This window comes from Colletes latitarsis, chromosome 11 (genome assembly GCF_051014445.1).
Source record: "Colletes latitarsis isolate SP2378_abdomen chromosome 11, iyColLati1, whole genome shotgun sequence".
Taxonomy (NCBI): Eukaryota; Metazoa; Arthropoda; class Insecta; order Hymenoptera; family Colletidae; genus Colletes; species Colletes latitarsis.
In genome coordinates, this window is record NC_135144.1 from 3,598,555 (window position 1) to 3,624,529 (window position 25,975).

A 25,975-nucleotide genomic window follows, 5' to 3' on the forward strand; every position below is an offset into this window, starting at 1 on the left:
GAAGAAGACATAACCATGAGCCAGATGGGGGCATAGCGCAGACCTAGCCCCGACGTTACCAGTGTTGTCCTCTAAAATATTGACCGAATCCTGGTTCAATTGACTGTTACTGTGTGCTACGACATTACTACGTGATTCAAACCCGAAAAAACCCAGGATCTGGCAGGCAAGTATGCGAAGAAGGCAAAATCATGAGCCAGCTGGAGGCATAACCCAGACCTAATCCAGACCTAACCGGTGTTATCCACTAAAATATTGATCGAAACCAGGTTTAATTGACTGTTTCAGTGTGGAACCACATTACCACGTGATTCAAACCCGAAAAAACCCAGGATCTGTCCAACAAGCATGCGAAAATTGCAAAATCATGAGCCAGATGCGGGCATAACCCAGACCTAACCCACACCTAGCCGGTGTTATTCTCTAAAATAATGACCGAATCCAGGTTTAATTGACTGTTACTGTGTGGTACCACATTACTACGTGATTCAAACCCGAAAAAACCCGGGATCTGAGCAACAAGCATGGGAAAAAGGCTAAATCATGAGCCAGATGGAGTCATAACCCAGACCTAATCCAGACCTAACCGGTGTTATCCACTAAAATATTGATCGAAACCAGGTTTAATTGACTGTTTCAGTGTGGAACCACATTATCACGTGATTCAAACCAGACAAAACCCAGGATCTGGCCAGCAAGTGTGAGGAGAAGGCGATAGTATAAGCCAGTTACGGACACATCCCAAACCTAACCCGGACCTATCAGGTGTCATCCTCTAAATTATTCATCGAAACCTAGGTTAATTGACTGTTTCAGTGTGGTACCACATTACTACGTGATTCAAACCAGAAAAAACCCGGGATCTGGCCATCAAGCATGGGAAAAAGGCAAAATCATGAGCCATTTGCGGGCATAACCCAGACCTAACCGGTGTTATCCTCTAAAATAATGACCGATTCCAGGTTTAATGGACTGTTGCTGTGTGGTACCACATTACTACGCGATTAAAACCCGAAAAAAACCCAGGATCTGGCCAACAAGTGTGAGGAGAAGGCGATAGTATAAGCCAGTTACGGACACATCCCAAACCTAACCCGGACCTAACAGGTGTCATCCTCTAAATTATTCATCGAAACCTAGGTTAATTGACTGTTTCAGTGTGGTACCACATTACTACGTGATTGAAACCAGAAGAAAACCAGGATCTGGCCAACAAGTATGCGAAAAAGGCAAAATCATGAACCAGTTGCGGGCATAACCCAGACCTAACCGGTGTTATCCTCTAAAATACTGACCGAATCCAGGTTTATTGACTGTTTCAGTATGGTGCCATATTACTACGTGATTCAATCCCGAAAAAACCCAGTATCTGGCCTACTAGTATGCGAAGAAGGCAAAATCATGAGCCAGATGCGGGCATAACCCAGACCCAACCGGTGTTATCCCCTAAAATACTGCCCGATTCCAGGTATAATGGACTGTTACTGAGTGGTACCACATTACTACGTGATTCAAACCAGAAAAAACCCGGGATCTGGCCAACAAGCATGGGAAAAGGCAATATCATGAGCCAGATGCGGGCATAACCCAGACCTAACCGGTGTTATCCTCTAAAATAATGACCGATTCCAGGTTTAATGGACTGTTGCTGTGTGGTACCACATTACTACGTGATTAAAACCCGAAAAAACCCAGGATCTGGCCAGCAAGCATGCGAAGAATGCAAAATCATGAGCCAGATGCGGGCATAACCCAGACCTAACCGGTGTTATCCTCTAAAATAGTGACCGAATCCAGGTATCATTGACTGTTACTGTGTGGTACCACATTACTACGTGATTCAAACCCGAAAAAACCCAGGATCTGGCCAACAAGTATGCTAAAATTGCAAAATCATAAGCCAGATGCGGGCATAACCCAGACCTAACCCACACCTAACCGGTGTTATCCTCTATAATAGTGGCCGAATCCAGGTTTAATGGACTGTTACTGTGTGGTACCACATTACTACGTGATTCAAACCCGAAAAAACCCAGGATCTGGCCAACAAGTATGCGAAGAAGGCAAAATCATGAGCCAGATGCGGGCATAACCCAGACCTAACCAGTGTTATCCTATGAAATACTGACCGAATCCAGATTTAATTGACTGTTTCAGTGTGGTGCCACATTACTACGTGATTCAAACCCGAAAACACCCAGGATCTGGCCAACAAGTGAGCGAAGAAGACATAACCATGAGCCAGATCGGGGCATAGCCCAAACCTAACCCAGACCTAACCGGTGTTATCCCCTAAAATACTGATCAATTCCAGGTTTAATGGACTGTTACTGTGTGGTACCACATTACTACGTGATTCAAACCAGAAAAAACCCGGGATCTGGCCAACAAGTATGCGAAGAAGGCAAAATCATGAGCCAGATGCGGGCATAACCCCGACCTAACCGAGACCTAACCGGTGTTATCCCCTAAAATACTGATCAATTCCAGGTTTAATGGACTGTTACTGTGTGGTACCACATTACTACGTGATTCAAACCAGAAAAAACCCGGGATCTGACCAACAAGCATGGGAAAAAGGCTAAATCATGAGCCAGATGCGGGGATAACCCGGACCTACATCCAGACCCACCCGGTGTTATCCTCTAAATTATTGATCGAAACCTAGGTTAATTGACTGTTTCAGTGTGGAACCACATTACCACGTGACTCAAACCAGACAAAACCCAGGATCTGGCGAACAAGTATGCGAAGAAGGCAAAATCATGAGCCAGATGCGGGCATAACCCAGGCCTAACCGGAGTTATCCTCTAAAATACTGACCGAATCCAGGTTTAATTGACTGTTTCAGTGTGGTGCCACATTACTACGTGAATCAAACCCGAAAAAACCCAGGGGTGACCAACAATTATGGGAAGGAGGCAAAATCATGAGCCAGATGCGGGCATAACCCAGACCTAACCGGTGCTACCCTCTAAAATATTGGCCGAATCCAGGTTTATTGACTGTTTCAGTATGGTGCCACATTACTACGTGATTCAATCCCTAAAAAACCCAGGATCTGGCCAGCAAGTATGCCAAGAAGGCAAAATCATGAGCCAGATGCGGGCATAACCCAGACCTAACCCAGACCGAACCGGTGTTACCGACTCAAATCTTGATCGAAACCAGGTTTAATTGACTGTTACTGTGTGGTACCACATTACTACGCGATTCAAACCCGAAAAAACCCAGGATCTGGCCAACAAGTATGCGAAGAAGGCAAAATCATGAGCCAGATGCGGGCATAACCCCGACCTAACCGAGACCTAACCGGTGTTATCCCCTAAAATACTGATCAATTCCAGGTTTAATGGACTGTTACTGTGTGGTACCACATTACTACGTGATTCAAACCAGAAAAAACCCGGGATCTGACCAACAAGCATGGGAAAAAGGCTAAATCATGAGCCAGATGCGGGGATAACCCGGACCTACATCCAGACCTAACCGGTGTTATCCTCTAAATTATTGATCGAAACCTAGGTTAATTGACTGTTTCAGTGTGGAACCACATTACCACGTGATTCAAACCAGACAAAACCCAGGATCTGGCGAACAAGTATGCGAAGAAGGCAAAATCATGAGCCAGATGCGGGCATAACCCAGGCCTAACCGGAGTTATCCTCTAAAATACTGACCGAATCCAGGTTTAATTGACTGTTTCAGTGTGGTGCCACATTACTACGTGAATCAAACCCGAAAAAACCCAGGGGTGGCCAACAATTATGGGAAGGAGGCAAAATCATGAGCCAGATGCGGGCATAACCCAGACCTAACCGGTGCTATCCTCTAAAATATTGGCCGAATCCAGGTTTATTGACTGTTTCAGTATGGTGCCACATTACTACGTGATTCAATCCCTAAAAAACCCAGGATCTGGCCAGCAAGTATGCCAAGAAGGCAAAATCATGAGCCAGATGCGGGCATAACCCAGACCTAACCCAGACCGAACCGGTGTTACCGACTCAAATCTTGATCGAAACCAGGTTTAGTTGACTGCTTCAGTGTGGTACCACATTACCACGTGATTCAAACCCGAAAAAACCCAGGATCTGGCCAACAAGTATGCGAAGAAGGCAAAATCATGAGCCAGATGCGGGCATAACCCAGACCTAACCCAGACGTTACCGGTGTTATCCTCTAAAATACTGACCGAACCCAGGTTTAATTGACTGTTTCAGTGTGGTGCCGCATTACTATGTGATTCAAACCCGAGAAAACCCAGGATCTGGCCAACAAGTGAGCGAAGAAGACATAACCATGAGCCAGATGGGGGCATAGCGCAGACCTAACCCCGACGTTACCTGTGTTGTCCTCTAAAATATTGACCGGATCCTGGTTCAATTGACTGTTACTGTGTGACACGACATTACTACGTGATTCAAACCCGAAAAAACCCAGGATCTGGCCGACAAGTATGCGAAGAAGGCAAAATCATGAGCCAGATGCGGGCATAACCCAGACCTAACCCAGACCGAACCGGTGTTACCGACTCAAATCTTGATCGAAACCAGGTTTAGTTGACTGCTTCAGTGTGGTACCACATTACCACGTGATTCAAACCCGAAAAAACCCAGGATCTGGCCAACAAGTATGCGAAGAAGGCAAAATCATGAGCCAGATGCGGGCATAACCCAGACCGAACCCAGACGTTACCGGTGTTATCCTCTAAAATACTGACCGAATCCAGGTTTAATTGACTGTTTCAGTGTGGTGCCACATTACTATGTGATTCAAACCCGAGAAAACCCAGGATCTGGCCAACAAGTGAGCGAAGAAGACATAACCATGAGCCAGATGGGGGCATAGCGCACACCTAGCCCCGACGTTACCAGTGTTGTCCTCTAAAATATTGACCGAATCCTGGTTCAATTGACTGTTACTGTGTGCTACGACATTACTACGTGATTCAAACCCGAAAAAACCCAGGATCTGGCCGACAAGTATGCGAAGAAGGCAAAATCATGAGCCAGCTGGAGGCATAACCCAGACCTAATCCAGACCTAACCGGTGTTATCCACTAAAATATTGATCGAAACCAGGTTTAATTGACTGTTTCAGTGTGGAACCACATTACCACGTGATTCAAACCCGAAAAAACCCAGGATCTGTCCAACAAGCATGCGAAAATTGCAAAATCATGAGCCAGATGCGGGCATAACCCAGACCTAACCCACACCTAGCCGGTGTTATTCTCTAAAATAATGACCGAATCCAGGTTTAATTGACTGTTACTGTGTGGTACCACATTACTACGTGATTCAAACCCGAAAAAACCCGGGATCTGACCAACAAGCATGGGAAAAAGGCTAAATCATGAGCCAGATGGAGTCATAACCCAGACCTAATCCAGACCTAACCGGTGTTATCCACTAAAATATTGATCGAAACCAGGTTTAATTGACTGTTTCAGTGTGGAACCACATTATCACGTGATTCAAACCAGACAAAACCCAGGATCTGGCCAGCAAGTGTGAGGAGAAGGCGATAGTATAAGCCAGTTACGGACACATCCCAAACCTAACCCGGACCTATCAGGTGTCATCCTCTAAATTATTCATCGAAACCTAGGTTAATTGACTGTTTCAGTGTGGTACCACATTACTACGTGATTCAAACCAGAAAAAACCCGGGATCTGGCCATCAAGCATGGGAAAAAGGCAAAATCATGAGCCATATGCGGGCATAACCCAGACCTAACCGGTGTTATCCTCTAAAATAATGACCGATTCCAGGTTTAATGGACTGTTGCTGTGTGGTACCACATTACTACGCGATTAAAACCCGAAAAAAACCCAGGATCTGGCCAACAAGTGTGAGGAGAAGGCGATAGTATAAGCCAGTTACGGACACATCCCAAACCTAACCCGGACCTAACAGGTGTCATCCTCTAAATTATTCATCGAAACCTAGGTTAATTGACTGTTTCAGTGTGGTACCACATTACTACGTGATTGAAACCAGAAGAAAACCAGGATCTGGCCAACAAGTATGCGAAAAAGGCAAAATCATGAACCAGTTGCGGGCATAACCCAGACCTAACCGGTGTTATCCTCTAAAATACTGACCGAATCCAGGTTTATTGACTGTTTCAGTATGGTGCCATATTACTACGTGATTCAATCCCGAAAAAACCCAGTATCTGGCCTACTAGTATGCGAAGAAGGCAAAATCATGAGCCAGATGCGGGCATAACCCAGACCCTACCGGTGTTATCCCCTAAAATACTGCCCGATTCCAGGTATAATGGACTGTTACTGAGTGGTACCACATTACTACGTGATTCAAACCAGAAAAAACCCGGGATCTGGCCAACAAGCATGGGAAAAGGCAATATCATGAGCCAGATGCGGGCATAACCCAGACCTAACCGGTGTTATCCTCTAAAATAATGACCGATTCCAGGTTTAATGGACTGTTGCTGTGTGGTACCACATTACTACGTGATTAAAACCCGAAAAAACCCAGGATCTGGCCAGCAAGCATGCGAAGAATGCAATATCATGAGCCAGATGCGGGCATAACCCAGACCTAACCGGTGTTATCCTCTAAAATAGTGACCGAATCCAGGTATCATTGACTGTTACTGTGTGGTACCACATTACTACGTGATTCAAACCCGAAAAAACCCAGGATCTGGCCAACAAGTATGCTAAAATTGCAAAATCATAAGCCAGATGCGGGCATAACCCAGACCTAACCCACTCCTAACCGGTGTTATCCTCTATAATAGTGGCCGAATCCAGGTTTAATGGACTGTTACTGTGTGGTACCACATTACTACGTGATTCAAACCCGAAAAAACCCAGGATCTGGCCAACAAGTATGCGAAGAAGGCAAAATCATGAGCCAGATGCGGGCATAACCCAGACCTAACCAGTGTTATCCTATGAAATACTGACCGAATCCAGATTTAATTGACTGTTTCAGTGTGGTGCCACATTACTACGTGATTCAAACCCGAAAACACCCAGCATCTGGCCAACAAGTGAGCGAAGAAGACATAACCATGAGCCAGATCGGGGCATAGCCCAAACCTAACCCAGACGTTACCGGTGTTATCCTCTAAAATACTGACCGAATCCAGGTTTAATTGACTCTTTCAGTGTGGTACCACATTACTATGTGATTCAAACCCGAAAAAACCCAGGATCTGGCCAACAAGTATGCGAAGAAGACATAACCACGAGCCAGATGGGGGCATAGCGCAGACCTAATCCAGACCTAACCGGTGTTATCCACTAAAATACTGATCGAAACCAGGTTTAGTTGACTGTTTCAGTGTGGAACCACATTACCACGTGATTCAAACCAGATAAATCCCAGGATCTGGCCAACAAGTGTGCGAAAAAGGCGCAAGGATATGCCAGATGCGCGCATATCCCAGACCTTTCCCAGACAAAACCGTTGGTATCCTGTAAAATATTGATCGAAACCAGGTTTAAATGACTGTTTGAGTGTGGTACGACATCACTAAGTGATCCAAACCAGATAAAACCCAGGATCTGGCCAACAAGTTGCGAAGAATGCGAAGATATAAGCCAGATGCGCGCATAACCCAGACATAACCCAGACCTAGCCGGTGTTATACTCTACAATATTGTCCGAAACCAGGTTTAATTGGCTGATTCAGTGTGGTACGACATTACCACCTGATTCAAACCTAAAAAAACCCAGGATCAGGCCAACAAGTATGCGGAGGAGGCGATAGTATAAGCCAGATACGGGCATAACCTAGACGTAATCCAGACGTAACCGGTGTTATCCCCTAAAATATTGTCCGAAGCCAGGTTTAATTGACTGTTTCAGTGTGGTACCACATTACTACGTGATACAAACCAGATAAAACCCAGCACCTGTCAGCAGGTATGAGGAGAAGGCGATAGTATAAGCCAGATAAGGGCATATCCCAGACTATACCCAGACCTAACCGTTGTTATCCTCTATAATAGTGATCGAAACCAGGTTTAATTGACTGCTTCAGTGTGGTACCACATTACTACATGACTCAAACCTGAAAAAACCCAGGATCAGGTCTACAAGTATGCGGAGGAGGCGAAGGTATAAGCCAGATGCGCGCATATCCCAGACCCAATCCAGACCTAACCGGTGTTATCCTCTAAAATATTCATCGAAACCTGGTTTAATTCACTGTTTCGGTGTGGAACCACACTTACTACGTGGGTCAAACCTGAAAAACACCAAGAACTGGCCAACAAGTATGGCAAAAAGGCGAAAGTATGAGCCAGATGCGCGCATATCCCAGTCCTAATCCAGAGCAAACCGGTGTTACACTCTAAATTATTGATCGAAACCAGGTTTAATTGACAGTTTCAGTGTGGTACCACATTACTACGTGATTATAACCAGAAGAAACCCAGTTTCTGGCCAACAAGTATTCGAAAAATGCAAATTCATGAGACAGACGCGCGCATATCCCAGACCTAATCCAGACCAAACCGGTGTTATCTTCTAAAATATTGATCGAAACCAGGTTTAATTGACTGTTTCAGTGTGGTACCACATTACTACGTGATTCAAACCTGAAAAAACCCAGGATCAGGCAAACAAGTATGCCGAGGAGGCGATAGTATAAGCCAGATAAGGGCATATCCCTATCCTATCCCAGACCTAACCGGTTTTATCCTCTAAAATATTGATCGAAACCAGGTTCAATTGACTGTTTCAGTGTGACTAAAACCAGAAAAAACCCAGGATCTGGCCAACAAGTATGCGAAAAAGGCGAAGGTATAAGCCAGATGCGCGCATATCCCAGACCCAATCCAGACCTAACCGGTGTTATCCTCTAAAATATTCATCGAAACCAGGTTTAATTGACTGTTTCAGTGTGGTACCACATTACTACATGATTTAAACCAGAAAAAACCCAGGATCTGGCCAACAAGTATGCGAAAAAGGCGAAGGTATAAGCCAGATGCGCGCATATCCCAGACCCAATCCAGACCTAACCGGTGTTATCCTCTAAAATATTGTCCGAAGCCAGGTTTAATTGAATGTTTCGGTGTGGAACCACATCACAACGTGATTCAAACCTGAAAAAACCCAGGAACTGGCCAACAAGTATGGCAAAAAGGCGAAAGTATGAGCCAGATGCGCGCATATCCCAGTCCTAATCCAGAGCAAACCGGTGTTACACTCTAAATTATTGATCGAAACCAGGTTTAATTGACAATTTCAGTGTGGTACCACATTACTACGTGATTCAAACCAGAAAAACCCCAGGACCTGGCCAACAAGTATGCGAATAATGCGAAAGTATAAGCCAGATGCGCGCATATCCCAGAAAAACCCAGACCTAACCGTTGTTATACTCTAAAATATTGATCGAAACCAGGTCTAATTGACTGTTTCAGTGTGGTACGACATTACCACGTGATTAAAACCAGATAAAACCCAGGATCTGGCCACCAAGTATGAGGAGAAGGCGATAGTATAAGCCAGATAAGGGCATATCCCAAATCTAACCCAGACTTAACCGGTGTTGTCCACTATAACAATGATCGAAACCAGGTTTAATTGACTGTTTCAGTGTGGTTCCACATTACTACATGATTAAAACCAGAAAAAACCCAGGATCAGGTCAACAAGGATGCGAAATAGACAAAATCATGAGCCAGATGCGCGCATATCGGAGTCCTAACCCAGAGCAAACCGGTGTTATCCTCTATAATACTGACCGAATCCAGATTTAATTGACTGTTTCAGTGTGGTGCCACATTACTACGTGATTCAAACCCGAAAACACCCAGGATCTGGCCAACAAGTGAGCGAAGAAGACATAACCATGAGCCAGATCGGGGCATAGCCCAAACCTAACCCAGACGTTACCGGTGTTATCCTCTAAAATACTGACCGAATCCAGGTTTAATTGACTCTTTCAGTGTGGTACCACATTACTATGTGATTCAAACCCGAAAAAATCCAGGATCTGGCCAACAAGTATGCGAAGAAGACATAACCACGAGCCAGATGGGGGCATAGCGCAGACCTAATCCAGACCTAACCGGTGTTATCCACTAAAATACTGATCGAAACCAGGTTTAGTTGACTGTTTCAGTGTGGAACCACATTACCACGTGATTCAAACCAGATAAATCCCAGGATCTGGCCAACAAGTGTGCGAAAAAGGCGCAAGGATATGCCAGATGCGCGCATATCCCAGACCTTTCCCAGACAAAACCGTTGGTATCCTGTAAAATATTGATCGAAACCAGGTTTAAATGACTGTTTGAGTGTGGTACGACATCACTAAGTGATCCAAACCAGATAAAACCCAGGATCTGGCCAACAAGTTGCGAAGAATGCGAAGATATAAGCCAGATGCGCGCATATACCAGACCTTACCCACACCATAACCGGTGTTACCCTCTAAAATATTGAACGAAACCAGGTTTAATTGACTGATTCAGTGTGGTACCATATTACTACGTGATTCAAACCCGAAAAAACTCAGGATCTGGCCAACAAGTATGCGAAGAAGACATAACCACGAGCCAGATGGGGGCATAGCGCAGACCTAATACAGACCTAACCGGTGTTATCCACTAAAATACTGATCAAAACCAGGTTTAGTTGACTGTTTCAGTGTGGAACCACATTACCACGTGATTCAAACCAGAAAAAACCCAGGATCTGGCCAACAAGAATGCGAAAAAGGCGCAAGGATATGCCAGATGCGCGCATATCCCAGACCATACCCAGACCTAACCGTTGTTATACTCTAAAATATTGATCGAAACTAGGTTTAATTGACTGTTTCAGTATGGTATCACATTACTACGTGACTAAAACCAGAAAAAGCCAGGATCTGGCCAACAAGTATGTGAAAAAGGCAAACTGATGAGCCAGATGCGGGCATAACCCAGACCTAACCCAGACCTAGCCGGTGTTACACTAAAATATTGATCGAAACCAGGTTTGATTGACAGTCTCAGTGTGGTACGACATTACCACGTGATTCAAACCAGATAAAACCCAGGATCTGGCCAACAAGTATGAGGAGAAGGCGATACTATAAGCCAGATACGGGCATATCCCAAACCTAACCCAGACCGAACCGGTGTTATCCCCTAAAATATTGATCAAAACCAAGGTTAATAGACTGTTTCAGTGTGGTACCACATTACTACGTGATTAGAACCAGAAGAAACCCGGGATCTGGCCAACAAGTATGCGAAATAGACAAAATCATGAGCCAGATGCGGGCATAACCCAGACATAACCCAGACCTAGCCGGTGTTATCCCCTAAAATATTGTCCGAAGCCAGGTTTAATTGACTGTTTCAGTGTGGTACCACATTACTACGTGATACAAACCAGATAAAACCCAGCACCTGTCAGCAGGTATGAGGAGAAGGCGATAGTATAAGCCAGATAAGGGCATATCCCAGACTATACCCAGACCTAACCGTTGTTATCCTCTATAATAGTGATCGAAACCAGGTTTAATTGACTGCTTCAGTGTGGTACCACATTACTACATGATTAAAACCAGAAAAAACCCAGGATCAGGTCTACAAGTATGCGGAGGAGGCGAAGGTATAAGCCAGATGCGCGCATATCCCAGACCCAATCCAGACCTAACCGGTGTTATCCTCTAAAATATTCATCGAAACCTGGTTTAATTCACTGTTTCGGTGTGGAACCACACTTACTACGTGGTTCAAACCTGAAAAACACCAAGAACTGGCCAACAAGTATGGCAAAAAGGCGAAAGTATGAGCCAGATGCGCGCATATCCCAGTCCTAATCCAGAGCAAACCGGTGTTACACTCTAAATTATTGATCGAAACCAGGTTTAATTGACAGTTTCAGTGTGGTACCACATTACTACGTGATTATAACCAGAAGAAACCCAGTTTCTGGCCAACAAGTATTCGAAAAATGCAAATTCATGAGACAGACGCGCGCATATCCCAGACCTAATCCAGACCAAACCGGTGTTATCTTCTAAAATATTGATCGAAACCAGGTTTAATTGACTGTTTCAGTGTGGTACCACATTACTACGTGATTCAAACCTGAAAAAACCCAGGATCAGGCAAACAAGTATGCCGAGGAGGCGATAGTATAAGCCAGATAAGGGCATATCCCTATCCTATCCCAGACCTAACCGGTTTTATCCTCTAAAATATTGATCGAAACCAGGTTCAATTGACTGTTTCAGTGTGACTAAAACCAGAAAAAACCCAGGATCTGGCCAACAAGTATGCGAAAAAGGCGAAGGTATAAGCCAGATGCGCGCATATCCCAGACCCAATCCAGACCTAACCGGTGTTATCCTCTAAAATATTCATCGAAACCAGGTTTAATTGACTGTTTCAGTGTGGTACCACATTACTACATGATTTAAACCAGAAAAAACCCAGGATCTGGCCAACAAGTATGCGAAAAAGGCGAAGGTATAAGCCAGATGCGCGCATATCCCAGACCCAATCCAGACCTAACCGGTGTTATCCTCTAAAATATTGTCCGAAGCCAGGTTTAATTGAATGTTTCGGTGTGGAACCACATCACAACGTGATTCAAACCTGAAAAAACCCAGGAACTGGCCAACAAGTATGGCAAAAAGGCGAAAGTATGAGCCAGATGCGCGCATATCCCAGTCCTAATCCAGAGCAAACCGGTGTTACACTCTAAATTATTGATCGAAACCAGGTTTAATTGACAATTTCAGTGTGGTACCACATTACTACGTGATTCAAACCAGAAAAACCCCAGGACCTGGCCAACAAGTATGCGAATAATGCGAAAGTATAAGCCAGATGCGCGCATATCCCAGAAAAACCCAGACCTAACCGTTGTTATACTCTAAAATATTGATCGAAACCAGGTCTAATTGACTGTTTCAGTGTGGTACGACATTACCACGTGATTAAAACCAGATAAAACCCAGGATCTGGCCACCAAGTATGAGGAGAAGGCGATAGTATAAGCCAGATAAGGGCATATCCCAAATCTAACCCAGACTTAACCGGTGTTGTCCACTATAACAATGATCGAAACCAGGTTTAATTGACTGTTTCAGTGTGGTTCCACATTACTACATGATTAAAACCAGAAAAAACCCAGGATCAGGTCAACAAGGATGCGAAATAGACAAAATCATGAGCCAGATGCGCGCATATCGGAGTCCTAACCCAGAGCAAACCGGTGTTATCCTCTATAATACTGACCGAATCCAGATTTAATTGACTGTTTCAGTGTGGTGCCACATTACTACGTGATTCAAACCCGAAAACACCCAGGATCTGGCCAACAAGTGAGCGAAGAAGACATAACCATGAGCCAGATCGGGGCATAGCCCAAACCTAACCCAGACGTTACCGGTGTTATCCTCTAAAATACTGACCGAATCCAGGTTTAATTGACTCTTTCAGTGTGGTACCACATTACTATGTGATTCAAACCCGAAAAAACCCAGGATCTGGCCAACAAGTATGCGAAGAAGACATAACCACGAGCCAGATGGGGGCATAGCGCAGACCTAATCCAGACCTAACCGGTGTTATCCACTAAAATACTGATCGAAACCAGGTTTAGTTGACTGTTTCAGTGTGGAACCACATTACCACGTGATTCAAACCAGATAAATCCCAGGATCTGGCCAACAAGTGTGCGAAAAAGGCGCAAGGATATGCCAGATGCGCGCATATCCCAGACCTTTCCCAGACAAAACCGTTGGTATCCTGTAAAATATTGATCGAAACCAGGTTTAAATGACTGTTTGAGTGTGGTACGACATCACTAAGTGATCCAAACCAGATAAAACCCAGGATCTGGCCAACAAGTTGCGAAGAATGCGAAGATATAAGCCAGATGCGCGCATATACCAGACCTTACCCACACCATAACCGGTGTTACCCTCTAAAATATTGAACGAAACCAGGTTTAATTGACTGATTCAGTGTGGTACCATATTACTACGTGATTCAAACCCGAAAAAACTCAGGATCTGGCCAACAAGTATGCGAAGAAGACATAACCACGAGCCAGATGGGGGCATAGCGCAGACCTAATACAGACCTAACCGGTGTTATCCACTAAAATACTGATCAAAACCAGGTTTAGTTGACTGTTTCAGTGTGGAACCACATTACCACGAGATTCAAACCAGAAAAAACCCAGGATCTGGCCAACAAGAATGCGAAAAAGGCGCAAGGATATGCCAGATGCGCGCATATCCCAGACCATACCCAGACCTAACCGTTGTTATACTCTAAAATATTGATCGAAACTAGGTTTAATTGACTGTTTCAGTATGGTATCACATTACTACGTGACTAAAACCAGAAAAAGCCAGGATCTGGCCAACAAGTATGTGAAAAAGGCAAACTGATGAGCCAGATGCGGGCATAACCCAGACCTAACCCAGACCTAGCCGGTGTTACACTAAAATATTGATCGAAACCAGGTTTGATTGACAGTCTCAGTGTGGTACGACATTACCACGTGATTCAAACCAGATAAAACCCAGGATCTGGCCAACAAGTATGAGGAGAAGGCGATACTATAAGCCAGATACGGGCATATCCCAAACCTAACCCAGACCGAACCGGTGTTATCCCCTAAAATATTGATCAAAACCAAGGTTAATAGACTGTTTCAGTGTGGTACCACATTACTACGTGATTAGAACCAGAAGAAACCCGGGATCTGGCCAACAAGTATGCGAAATAGACAAAATCATGAGCCAGATGCGGGCATAACCCAGACATAACCCAGACCTAGCCGGTGTTATACTCTACAATATTGTCCGAAACCAGGTTTAATTGGCTGATTCAGTGTGGTACGACATTACCACCTGATTCAAACCTAAAAAAACCCAGGATCAGGCCAACAAGTATGCGGAGGAGGCGATAGTATAAGCCAGATACGGGCATAACCTAGACGTAATCCAGACGTAACCGGTGTTATCCCCTAAAATATTGTCCGAAGCCAGGTTTAATTGACTGTTTCAGTGTGGTACCACATTACTACGTGATACAAACCAGATAAAACCCAGCACCTGTCAGCAGGTATGAGGAGAAGGCGATAGTATAAGCCAGATAAGGGCATATCCCAGACTATACCCAGACCTAACCGTTGTTATCCTCTATAATAGTGATCGAAACCAGGTTTAATTGACTGCTTCAGTGTGGTACCACATTACTACATGATTAAAACCAGAAAAAACCCAGGATCAGGTCAACAAGGATGCGAAATAGACAAAATCATGAGCCAGATGCGCGCATATCGGAGTCCTAACCCAGAGCAAACCGGTGTTATCCTCTATAATATTGTTCGAAACCAAGGTTAATTGACTGCTTTAGTGTGGTACCACATTACTACGTGATTAAAGCCAGAAGAAACCCTGGATCTGGCCAACAAGTATTCGAAAAATGCAAATTCATGAGACAGACGCGCGCATATCCCAGACCTAATCCAGACCTAACCGTTGTTATACTCTAAAATATTGATCGAAACCAGGTCTAATTGACTGTTTCAGTGTGGTACCGCATTACTACGTGATTCTAACCAGAACAAACCCGGGATCTGTCCAACACGCATGCCAAGAAGGCAATGGTATGAGCCAGATACGTGAATAACACAGACCCACCCCAGACCTAACCGATTTTATCCTCTAAAGTGTTGACCGAATCCAGATTTAGTTGACTGTTACAGTGTGGTACCACATTACTTCGTGATTCAAACCTGAAGAAACCAAGATCTAACCTAGAACTATTCCAAAAAGGCAAGAGTATGTGTCAGATGCGGACATATCCCAGACCTAGTCCAGACCTAACCGGTGCTATCCTCTGAAATATTGTCCGAGTCCAGGATTAATTGACCGTTAGAGTGTGTTACCACATTACTACGTGAACATAACCATAACAAACCCAGCATATGTGCATCAAGTATACGAAAAGGGCAAAGGTATGTGTCAGATCCGGATATAACCCAGACCTAATGCAGACCTAACGGGTGTTATCCTCTAGAATATTGACCTAAACTAGATTTAATCGACTGTTACAGTGTGGTACCACATTACTACGTGGTTTAAACCTGAACAAACACGAATGTGACCAAGAAGTATACGAAAAAGGCAAAAGTATGTGCCTGATGCGGGCACAACCCAGACATTTTTTTTTTTTTTTTTATGTGGGGAAATCCTCATGGACACCCCGAGGCCCTTAAGTAGGGGAGCTAAAACCCCACGGTGACCTTCCTCGGGCGCTGTGGCGGGGGACCGGGAACTCTAGTGAGACATCACAGAGTCCCCCGCCGCGCCTTGCCTGTCGAGGCTCATCCCGCGGGGATTGACAACGTGTCCCTCCCCCCCTGATTTCTCCGCCGCAGACGCCAGGTCACCCGACGCCCGCGGCCCCGGGGCTGCCTTCGGTGCTCGGGCCCCTATCCCCGAGTACCTGCAGCCCACACCGGCGGCCCGTCCATCCCCCGGCCATCGGCGTGGTGGCCGGAGTTGACAGTTGACGGGCCACCCACCTCTTCAGGAGCTATTGGAGTGGGCCAGGAGGCGAAGGTCGCCTCGCCCTGGCCCCTCTCCGAGCCTTCCCTCTGTGGCCTCCTTCTGTGACATAACTACCTCACAGAAGGAGGCCACCACTTGCCATGTCCTCTCGCTGGCCACCATCTTGCCAACTACTGTGGCCAGCGAGAGGTTCCTCCCAACTTCCTGCAGCAGGACACGGCGCTCATCTGCCCACGCTGGGCAGGCTGCCAGCGTGTGCTGCGCCATGTCCTGAGGGTTCCCACAGTGGTGGCACACCGCCGTCGCCTCCTTCCCGATTCGACACAGGTACTCACCAAAGCAACCATGCCCGGTGAGCACCTGTGTCATCCTGTAGGACATCCTACCCGGTTTGTCCTGCCACTCTTGCCAATGTGGCAGGACTGCACCAACGGACCGTTGTGTGGCTCCACCAGCCTGAATTAGTTGGTGGAACCACACAAACAAAACGGTCCGTTGGGCATGGCGCCTCGTCCCTTCGACCGCTTGCCTCCTCTCCTCTGGCGGCCTCCCAACCTCCTGAAGCTCCCTGGAATGCCGGAAAACCAATTAGTTTCTCCAGGCTAGGAGCTCCAGGGGCGGGAGACACGCCAGGGTAGTCGCCGCCTCGTGGGAGATGGTGCGATACCCTCTTACCACCCGGATTGCCAACCGACGGTTGACGCGGCGCAGCATCTCCGTGTTGCGCCGGCTGGCATCCAGTTGCGGGGCCCAAATAGGGGCCCCGTAGAGGGCAATTGAACGCACCACCTCCACATAGAGGCGGCGGACTCCAACATCAGGCCCCCCGATATTCGGAAGAAGGCGGCCTAACGCGGCAGCCGCCTTCTCCACGCGGGGGCCAAGCGGTCGAAATGCTCGACGAAGCGCCACCGGCTGTCGAGGATCAGGCCCAGGTATTTCATATGGGCCTTCACCTCGACGTAGGCTGTCCCAACTCGGATCCGCAGGCCTGTCGGTGGCACCCCTCGGGGGCCAAGTCTCTGAAAGAACATGACCTCCGATTTCTGGGGCGCCACGTCTAGACCCAGGCTGCGAATTTCGGCGACGACGGTGGCCACCGCCACCTCCGCGGCGCGCGCAGTCCCTCTCCAGTCTGACCCGCTGACGAGTACCAGCGTGTCATCGGCATAACACGTCAGCGCTACGTCAGCGGGCAGCGGAACCCGCAGTACCGAGTCATACCCGATGTTCCATAGCAGGGGTCCTAGAACTGACCCCTGCGGAACACCGCGTACGACTCCTCCCCGCATGCATACTCCATCCCGGCCGGTGCAACTGATCCACCTGTCGCTTAGGTAGGACCCGACTATCCTCTTCAGGTATGGGGGCACACGATGAAAATCTAGCGCCCCCATAATCGCCTCCTAGGGCAGGGTGTTAAATGCATTGACGATATCTATTGATATCGCCAGAACCACCCTACCCTAGGAGGTGGCCCCCTGAGAGAGGGAGCGGACCAGCTCTATGGCATCGAACGTGGACCGTCCCTCTCTAAAGCCGAATTGGCAGGGGGCCAAGTCGGGTCCTACTGTGGACAGGTAGTTGGAGAGGCGGGCAGCCACTATGCGTTCAAAGAGCTTGCCCGTCTCATCCAACAAACACACCGGCCGGTACGCGGAGGGCGTACCTGCGGGCCTTCCCGCCTTCTGGAGAAGGACCAGCCGCGCCGCCTTCCAGGGGGAGAGGAATACCCCTCGGCGGAGGCAACCGCTCAGCAGCCTCCCGAACCGCGGGCTCAAGACGCCAAGGGCACAGGCCAACACCTGGCCGGGCACACCGTCGGGACCCGGAGCAACTCTCCGAGACCTCATCCGACGAACGACCCGGCCCATCTCCTCGGGGGTAACCTCCAATTCCTGGGACCAGATGGTAGGGTCCCAGGGTTCTCGAGAAGGTGGTACCCCGTCCCGGTTAGACCCCGGGAACAGGGTTGATACCACCTCCTCTAAAAACTGGAGGTCGAGAGTCTGTCAGCGGGGGCGCCCATGGACGAAGCTTATCCATTACAAGCTTATACGGGCGCCCCCACGGATCTCTGTTCAGCTCCCCGAGGAGGTCCTTCCATGCCTGTGCCTTGGCATCTCGGATGGCGCGCTGGAGGGTCCGCCGCTCCCTGGCGAACTCCTCGTATATGCGCGCCATCTGCTCCGCGGTAGGGCGTCGACGACGTGACCGTCGGGCGCGGGTGTATCTACGGCGGGCGCGCGCACACCGAGCGTTGCACTGCTCGATGTGCGGCGACCACCAATACGCCGCGCCCTGGCATCTGGGAGGCCTGGTCCGGGGCATGGAGGCATCACACACCTCTTTGCACTTGCCTCGGAACCACTCGGCCTCCCTCTCGACGTCGTCAACGGGTCCATCTGCTGGCTGGGACCAGGCTGCCACTGTTACGGCTGCCTCTACCATCCCCCAACTCACCCTCTTGAGGGACCATCGCGGGTGGGCCATGGCATCTACTGCACGCCTCCGGCCCAGGGGCTCCCTACGCGCCGGGGTGGCTCTCACCGACATGGTGATGTAGAGGTGGTCACTGAGTGTGGCCACCTCTACAGCTACTCGCCACCCCGACACAAGTCGCAGGGCCGCAGGGGTTGCCCACGTTAAGTCGATGATGGACGTTCCCTGCGGCCCTACGAACGTGGCTTCGGAGCCCCGATTTACCAACCGGAGGTCGTGCTCGGCCACCCACCCCAATAACGCCTCGCCACGGCGGTTGGTCCTGGGACTACCCCATGCAGCAGCATGGGCATTAAAGTCCCCCAGGACCAGTACCGGACGGGGCAGGCATCTCCTGATGCAATCGCCCACCCCGTCCAGATACGCCGCATATGTGGCGAGGTCGCAGTTGGGCGACACGTAGCAGCCCACAACCACGATGGTCCCCCATTGGACCGCCAGAAACCCCCTCCCCCGATGCAGGATGGTAACGGGAGGGGAGTCTGACTGCCATGCCCAGACCATCGCTACCAGTCCGCACAGGCTCCCGACCCAATTGGGCTGGTCGGGAACCATGTACGGCTCGGCGGCGATGGCCAGGCCAACCAATTGGGCCCGCAGGGCGTGGACAAACATGTCCTGTGCCCTGCGAGCCCTCGCCAAATTGGCCTGGAGGAGGGTGAACTCTAGGCCTTCACGACCTCCTCCAGGCCGTTAACCTCCGTTGGGGATGCGCTTAACACCTCCCCCTTCGACTCCGCCGTCGGGGGTTGCCCATCCCCCACGACGATTGCGTCCTCTTCCATCGCCGGGGAAGTCGTAGCGGCCTCCCCCTGAGTGACTACTGGGGCCCTCGCACCCCCTCCTGCCATACTGACTGGGGCTTTATCCCTCCTGGCCGGCCCTAAACGGCCCTGCCTGGGTGGAGGTACACGACCCCGCCCCCCCCCAATCGGTGCCCCGTGGGTCTCCCAGGTATATCTACACAGAGGGGACATACCGGGGTCGCCACGCCACACTGCCTAGCGCGATAATCGGAGGCGCCGCATTTATAGCAGCGGGCACTCCGATCCACCGCTGCCGTGCACCGCTGCCGGACATGACCTGTCTCCAGGCAACGGTAGCACTGCATCGGGCGCGGCGCCAAGACCTCCACTGTGGCGGAGGTCCAACCCACTCTCACCTTTCCGGTCGCCGCAATCTTAACGGCGGCCGTTAAGGAGCACCTCACCCAAACTGTACCCAGAGTCCGGGGGGTCCTGCGAATATCGCCCACCTGGACTCCCTCCTCCGGGCACTCTCCCAGCGCCGCCACAGCCACACGTACCTCGACTGGGGTGGCAGCATCGTCGAGCCCACTCACCCTCAGCTCGGTCCGCTTGACTGGGCGGGCCACCCTGACCGACATATTGGTCAGAGCCTCCCTCATCCTTAAGGCCAAGGCGTCGGCTTTCGTCTCCTCCTCAGGCCCGGGGATCTCAAACAGGAGACCCCCGGTTATTGCCCGCTTAATTTTGACGTCGGCGATGCCAAGGTCGGCGAGTTTAATACTTGCCCGAGCCCTGGACACCGCCTCGGCCAACACCACCGCTGAGCCATTGACTGCCTCCAGAGACACGGCCGCCGTCTTCGGCGGGCGGCCGGTGTCCCAGGTCTTCTTAACGGCCCCCTTATTCGGCTGGGGGCCGCTTCTGTTCGACGGCTTCGCTTGGGGGGTGATCTGGACGGAGCTTGGGCGGGCCTGGACGGGTTTCTGAACCGCCTGGCCACGACCCACCGCTTCCGCCCACGTGCCTCCGGACGCCTTAGCTACTCTTGCCGACGTTAAAGGGTGGGAGGGAACACCAGACCGAGGTTGGTGTGGTGTCGATGGCGACCTCCAGCCCCTTGCCGGACCAACCGCCGCCTGCTCCTCCGGCACACATTCGGGCCTCCCGGAAGAGGAAGGGACAAGGAGAGCCGCAAGTCTTGCTCTCTGCCTGCGCCTCGTCTCCTTCCTCTTCCTCGTCCGCTTATTGGCGGCAGTACCCCCACGAGTTTGTTGAGAAGACCACCCATCCCTCCGCTCCGGAATTTTCGGTTCCCTTGGCTGTTGCGCTTGCGGGGGTACCGGCACCAATCCACCCGCGTGTGGCCGCAAGGAGGCGCGAGTCGAGCGCTTGAGGGAAGACACCAACTCCTCCCTGAACGCCCGAAAGCGCACCTCCATTGCGATCTCCATGCCCTTCAGAATGATCTGCACATCATTCGCAGACAATGCGCGTCCCCCCCCCCCCCCCCGTCCTCGCCATCCTTTCCTTCCCGGACACCATGAGGTTCAGGCAAAGGCTTGGTGGGTGGGATAGATATCGTGGCGGGGACTATGCCCGCAGGGACACCCACTGGTGTCTCCTTCGGGATGGGCGGATTTGACGCAACCCGCCCAGACTCCTACACCCTCTCCAGATCCTGACGGAGTCTGGCTATCTCCTCAGCCAGCTCCTTCTCCCTCGCCGCTTGGCTCATCATAGTTGCAGCACGCCCCTTTAACTCGGTGGCAGCCACCCGAATAAATTCGGCCGCGAACCTAAGGTCACGCACAAACGTGCCCTTTAGGTTCGCGGACCGATCCGCGACCTCCATGACCTTCTCCGTCTCGTCGCATATCTCGACGAACAAGGTCACCGCCTCCTTTCCTCTAATTTCCTGGCGGAGCGCTTCGCCCAGGACATCCTTCCTCTTCTTTTTAGTTCTCCTTCCGGAGACTGCCCGCCACTCCTCTGAACTGGCAGAATTGCGGCCAGACACGGAGCCCGGATCCACCGGATCCAGCTGCCTCTTGCGGCGTGCAGCAAACCCCTCCGCTGGGCCTGCCCGGCTTGGCGCCATGCCGGCAATCCTCTTTTCTCCCTGTGAGGCAGCAGCAGCCGCGATCCGCGAATCTCCTTCTCCTTCTTACTATCTACACTCCTCCCCCTAATATTGGTTTTTGTAGTTGTGTCCATTTTACGTCCCACGAATGTGGTCGGAAGGGAAGTCACCCCAGGCAGAGCCGCCTTGCCTGGGGAAGCCTAATACTCCGGAGGTTCGGCAGGTGCCCACGGAGGTGGTCGCTCGGGATTGGGTCTCCTCTCCCAACCATGCATCCCATCGCCGCGCACCATAGCTTAGGATTAGAGGGCGATATTATAGAGTCGCCATACTCGCGGCCCAGGCGGTTAAGCCAAGGCCCCCGATCCTCCGGCCGTCACGTACCATTCACAAAACCAAAAATGGAGTTGCGAATGGGTCGTTGCGACGACCAACAGGAGGCTTACGGTGTGATTAGCATCAGGTACCTCGGGGTCGCTACGCCCCGTAATGCGCCGGACACCTGGCCGGACACAGCCCCTGAGGAGGGGCACAACCCAGACCTAACCCAGACCTAACCTAACCGGTGTTGACCTCTATAATATTGTCCGAAACCAGGTTTAATTGACTGCTGCACTGTGGTTATGCATTACTACGTGATTCAAACCGGAACAAAGCCAGACCTGACCAACAAGTACACAAAAAAGAAGAATGTATGTGCCAGATGCGAACATAACCTAGACGTATCCCAGACCTGAGCGGTGTTATCCTCTGAAATATTGACCGAAACCAGGTTTAATTGACTGTTACAGTGTGGTACCACATTACAACGTGATTCAAACCAGAACAAACCCAGGATTTGGCCATCAAGTATACGAAAAATGCAAGAGGATGAACCAGATGCGGGGGTAAACCAGGCCTAACCCAGACCTAACCGGTGTTATCCTCTGAAATAATGAACGAAACCATGTTTAATTGACTGTTACAGTGTGGTACAACATTACTACGTGATCCTAACCAAAATAAACCCAGGATCTGGCCAACGAGTATGCGAAAATGGCAAATGTATGAGCCAGATGCGGACATAACCCAGACCTGATGGGTGTTATCCTCTAAAATATTGACCGAAACCGGGTTTTATTGACTGCTTCTGTGAGGTTCCACATTACTACGTGAGTCAAACCAGACCAAACCCAGATCTGACCTACAAGTATACGAAAAAGGCAGAAGTATGTACCAGTTGCGGGCATAACCCAGACCTAACCGGTGTTATCCTCTGAAATATTGACCGAAACCGGGTTTTAGGGGAGGTTACCGATCATGACAATGAAATTTCGATTTTTTTTTTTACATAATTTGCATGCTTGAAGTGTTTAAATCACGTAGGTGAAAGGATATTTTCATATCTAAGGTATCTTAGAATTTACAGCCTACTAAGCGGAACCGTTCACCGTGTGGAAAATAAGAAGCTGAGACGTTTGGAGCGCGCTTGCTGGAGAGACGTTTTTTCGCTCTCTATTAATGAATAGTTTATTTTACCATGCCAATAAATGGCCTTTAAATAATGTTATACTATCTATGGTCGGTTAGAAAAATTCATGTTTAAACAATTGTGCGGCAGCGGAGAAAAACATGTCCGACTATGCAAAAACGGTCAGGGAGTAGAAAAGTAACCTTCAAATTATTTAAAATAAGTTCCTCGAGGAGGAAGTAGGGCCTGTGTATGGAGCTGGAATAGTTGATTAAATGCATGTTGTCAAAAACAAACATTAAATATGATTTCTTAAGATTTTAAACTTAAATGCGTTTTTCTCGAAACAGTATTTCTTAGAGCGCTGGGCGCTCTACAAATTCAACGGATTAACCGATTCACATGAATCCTCCGTCAGTTGAAAGGAAATTCAATTTGCGGGGCCATCACAATGCGATCTGTGTTAAAAATCGATCTACAAATACCTTTTTCGTCCATTGAAGCAAAAAAAAACGGAACAAAAAGATTCACTTTTTTTCAAACAGCTGTCATTTTCTTATCCAAAGGATTTTTTGAAAATGAAAAACGATAAGGCCCCTTAAATTTATTCTAGTTTTATAATACTAAATCCGTTTTTGATTCAGATAAATTAGCAAGGCTGTGGTGCGCCCCATGCAGAGCAAAACACGCCGTGCATTTATTTTTTTGACGGGAGCTGGAGCCGCCTTTTTGAACTCCCTTTCCATAAAAAAATTGAAATTTAATTTCTAATAATACAAGAATATATTACGTTGAAACCTATATTCAAAAGTATTTATTTTACATTCATTTAAAATGTCCAAAACTTCACGCATTTTTCATGCATCTCGACGGTAACCTCCCCTTAAGATAGTATTTAAGCGGTAAGTTAGAAAGAAGGCAGTAAGCTAGTAAGCAAGCACTATGCTTGTAACCAAGCAGAAAGCTAGTAAGCAAGCACTAAGCTAGTGAGTAAGCAGTTAGCGAGTAAGCAAGCAGCAAGCTAGTAAGCATGCAATAAGCCGTTAAGCATGCAATAAGCTGTTATGCAAGCAGTAAGCAGGAATGCAAGCAGTAAGTTAGTAGGCAAGAACTAAGCAAGCAACCAGTATGCCACAATGCAAGTAATGCGTGAGTAAGCAGTATGCAAACAAGCTAGCACTAAGCTGGTAGGCAAACATAATGCCACTAATCAAGAAACCCGGAGGCTAGTAGGCAATGAGAAAGCTAGTGAGCAAGCAATAGTCTAGTAAACAGTAAGCTAGCAAGCGCGCAGTAAGCTAGTAAACAGTATGATAGTAACAAGCAGTAAACTAGTAAGCAACCAGTAAGCTAGTAAGAAATCAGTATGCCTGTAAGCAAGCATGAAGCAAGTAACCACTATCCTAGTAAGCAAGCAGAAAGCTAGTAAGCATGCAGTAACCTAGCATGCAAGTAGAAAACTAGTAAGCAAGCATTAAGCTAGTAGGCAAGCAGTAAACCAGGAGTAAGCTATTAGTCAAGCAGTGGGCTAGTAAACAAGCATTAAGTTAGTAAGCAAGCAGTGATGTAGTCAGCAAATAATAAGCTAGTAAGCAAGCGATATGGTTGTAGGCCGGCAGTAATCTAGTAAGGAAGCGGGAAGCTAGTAAGCAAGCAGTAAGCTAGTAACCAAGTAGTAAGCCAGAGAGCAGTACGCTGATAAGCAAGGAGTAAGCTATTTATCATGCAGTAGGCTAATAAGCAAGCAGTAAGCCAGTCAGCAAGCAATAAGATAGTGAGCAATATGCTGGTAAGCAAGGAGTAAGCTATTAATCAAGCAGTAGGCTAGTACGTAAGCAGTTAGCGAGTAAGCATGCGGCAAGTTAGTAAGAAGGCAGTAAGCTAGTAAGCAGGAAGTAATCTAGTATGAAAGCAGTAAGCTACTAGGCAAGCAGTATGCTAGTAAGCAAGCAGTTAGCGGGTAAGTAATGAGTCAGCAACTAAACAGTGAGTTATTAAGCAAGCACTAAGCTAGTAACGAAGCAGTAAGGTAGTAAGAAGGCAGTAAACTACTAGGCAAGCAGTATGCTAGTAAGAAAGCAGTAAGCTAGTAAGCAAGGACTGAGCGAGTACGCAAGCAGTAAGCTAGTAGGCTAGCAGTAAGCTAGTAAGCCAGCAGTACGATAGTAAGCAAGCAGTACGATAGTAAGCAAGCAGTGAGCAACTAAACAGTGCGCTAATAAGCAAGCACTAAGCTAGTAACGAAGCAGTAAGGTAGTAAGAAGGCAGTAAACTACTAGGCAAGCAGTATGCTAGTAAGAAAGCAGTAAGCTAGTAAGCAAGGACTGAGCGAGTACACAAGCAGTAAGCTAGTAGGCTAGCAGTAAGCTAGTAAGCCAGCAGTACGATAGTAAGCAAGCAGTTAGCGGGCAAGCAAGCACAAAGCGAGGAAACAGTTGGCTAGTAGTTCAAGCAGCAAGCTAGTAAGCAGTATGCTAGTATGCATGCACTACTCTAGTAGGCTAGCAGTAAGCTAGTTAGCAAGCAGTTACCGATTACGTAAGCAGTTAGCGAGTAAGCAAGGACTTAGCAAGTCAACTGTAAGCCAGAGATGCCAGAAAAGCACCGAAGGTGCTTTCTCACACTATGCCAGATCACGCGTACGTGAGCTCGTGGAGTTT